Consider the following 3,012-nt stretch of genomic DNA (forward strand, 5'->3'; position numbering starts at 1 on the left):
AAGAAGAACTCTTATCATTTGCAACAGCATGGTTAGACATGTAGAGCATTATGCCAAGCAAAATAAGCCAATTGGAAATAAATATCACATCATCTCATTCATTTGTAGAATTTAATGAACAACAGAAACTGATGAACAACAATAGAGCCAGAGACATAGAAGCATGTAACAGACCTTCAAACCTCAGTGGGAATGCAGGGGAGGGTGTGGGTTGAGTAAGAGAATTACCAAAGGACTTGTATGCAGGCATATACACATATCCAATGGATGAAGACACTAGAGGGGTGAGGACATGTGCTCAGGGGTGGGAGCGGCCGTAGAGAGGTCAATGGGGGAAAAAGGAGACACATGTAATACTATATATATATATATATATATATATATATATATATATAATACTTTAAACAGTAAAGAATTTAAAAAATAAAAAATTGTGGTACATTTACACAATGGAATACTACACTGCTATAAAAAGAAGGAACTCTTGCCATTTGCAACAGCGTGGATGGAACTGGAGAGCATTATGCTAAGTGAAATAAGGCAGTTGGAGAAATAAAAATATCACATGATCTCACTCATTTGTGGAATATAATGAACAACATAAACTGATGAACAAAAACAGATCCAGAGACAGAGGAGCATCGATCAGACCATCAAACCTCAGAAGGAAGGTAGAGGAGGGCAGGGGTAAGGGGGAGAGTCCAACCAAAGGACTTGTATGCATGCATATAAACCTAACCAATGGACACAGACACCAGGGGGGTGAGGGCAAGAGTTGGGGTGTGTGTGTGTGGGGGGGGGGGAATGGGGAGATAAGGACACATATATAATACCTTAATCAATAAAGAAAAAAAATAGATCCAGAGACATAAAATTGTCAAACAGACCATCAAACCTCAGAGGGAAGGTGGGAGGGGTGAGGGGTAAGAGAATAACCAAAGTACTTGTATGCATGCATATAAGCATAACCCATGGACACAGATAGTAGGGGGGTGAAGGCATGTGCTGGGGGGTGGAAACAGCTGGGGAGAGGTCAATGGGGGGCAGGGAAGGAGACATATGTAATACCTTAAACAATAAATAATAAAAAAATAATAAAATATAAACAAGAAAAAAACCACAATGAAAAATAACAAAAACCAAAACTCTCTCTCTCTCTCTCTCTCTCTCTCTCTCTCTCTCTCTCTCTCACACACACACACACACACACACACACACACACACACACACAGAAATCACACACACCCGCACAAAAACCTTTGGATCTGCTATTTGTGGAACTCGCTGGATTTTGCTCTGATGTTGTCAAATCTTGTCCCTTGATGTGTCTAACCTGGGCCTCCCAGGAACTTCTTTGGTGCAGGCCAATATGGATCACTAGCCCTTCCTTGCCTTGGGCCACTTGACTGAGGCCTAATAGGTTGGAGCCCTAAGTAATCCAGTGGGTGGGCCTCCTTAGCCCAGAGACTGGGTCTGCCTCAGGTCTCACACCTTGAATGTCCCTGTTCTAAGCTGTTCTTCCTTCCTCCACAGAGCTATGCTTAGTGAGGGTATCCTGATCTTATCTGGGTTCGTTTGATCAGACTCGTGTTGGGGGTGGTTTCAATAACCTGTAGGAGGAGGGCCGAGTACTTCCTTTCTCTCCAATGCCTCAGCTCTGCCTAGCTTGCTAGCACCTCCCAATTGCCAGCTGCAATGGTGCAGATTTCCATCCCTGGGCTGTTTCCCCTTGCATCAGGTCACTGCAAGGTGAGTCAGAAACAGCTGTTTTGCAAGAGGAAAGGAGGCAACTCCCCTGTTTTCCAGGTGGCATGCCTGATCTTCCTTCCTGGTCCTATTGTCCAGTCCCCTTTCTGTTCAATGGCACAAGTTCCTCCAAGAAATAAAAGGTCCCACAGATTCCTTCAGACCACTCCATTGGAAGCTGACTCTGAACTCCACTGCATGGCCCTTCACACAGATCAGGATGAATTTCCCAGGCTGGATGATGGTGGGATGCTAGTGCTACTCCATCCAGGGACTTCAGCCCAGGCTACCACTGCTGCACCCACTCCGTGGTCTCCACAGACAGCACCCTGTGGTCTATCTCTGTCTCAGGACCTCCCATCTCACCCACAGATCTGCAGCCTCTTCAGTCTCTATCACATCCTCAGTTCTAGTAGGCCCAAGTTGGGGGAGACTACATTCAGGGCACAAAAAGGAGGCAACCAATCGATGTGTCTCTCTCACATCAATGTTTCTCTCTGTCTTTCACTCTCTCTTCCACACTCTCTTAAAAAATTAATGGAAAATATAATCTGCATGAGGATTAACAACAACAACAAAAAGACACATCCTTGCCTTGTACCTAATTTTAGAAAAACTTTTAAGTTTTTCAGCATTTAGTATGATGTTACTGCAGGTTTTGTTTTGTTTTGTAGGTAGTCTTTTTCAGGTTGAGAATGTTCCCTTGAATTCCTAGCTTACTGAGAGTTTTTATCATGAATGGGTACTGGATTTTGTCTAGTATTTTTCTGCATCTCTTGATAGTATCATGTGATTGTTCTTCTTAGCTTGTTTATGTGATGAGTTATGTTAATTGACTTTAAAATATTAAATAAGCCTTTTCACACCTGAGATAAGTCCATTAGGTTGTGGTATATAATTCTTTTATAGAGTATTGGATTTAATTTACTATATTTTGTTGAGGATTTTTTTCATCTATGTTCATAAGAGGTATTTGTCTGTAATTTCATTAGCTGGTTTTGGTATTATTGTAACTAGCTTCATGGAATGAATTAGGAAGTATTACCTCTTCTCTATCTTCTGGAAGAGATTGTTAAGAACTAATATACTTTCTTCTTTCAATAGCTGGTAGGAGGATTAAAAATGGTGGCAGAGTAAGTGGATGCTACATGGACTTGCTCCCAGGAACAAACTGGAATTACAACTAAAATATGGAAAACCTTCCTGAATAATCAATGGAAAACTCACAGGCGAGAACCCTGATAACCAAGGACTGAAAGTGGAGAC

The sequence above is a fragment of the Myotis lucifugus genome, unplaced genomic scaffold, assembly GCF_000147115.1.
Source record: "Myotis lucifugus unplaced genomic scaffold, Myoluc2.0 scaffold_29, whole genome shotgun sequence".
Taxonomy (NCBI): Eukaryota; Metazoa; Chordata; class Mammalia; order Chiroptera; family Vespertilionidae; genus Myotis; species Myotis lucifugus.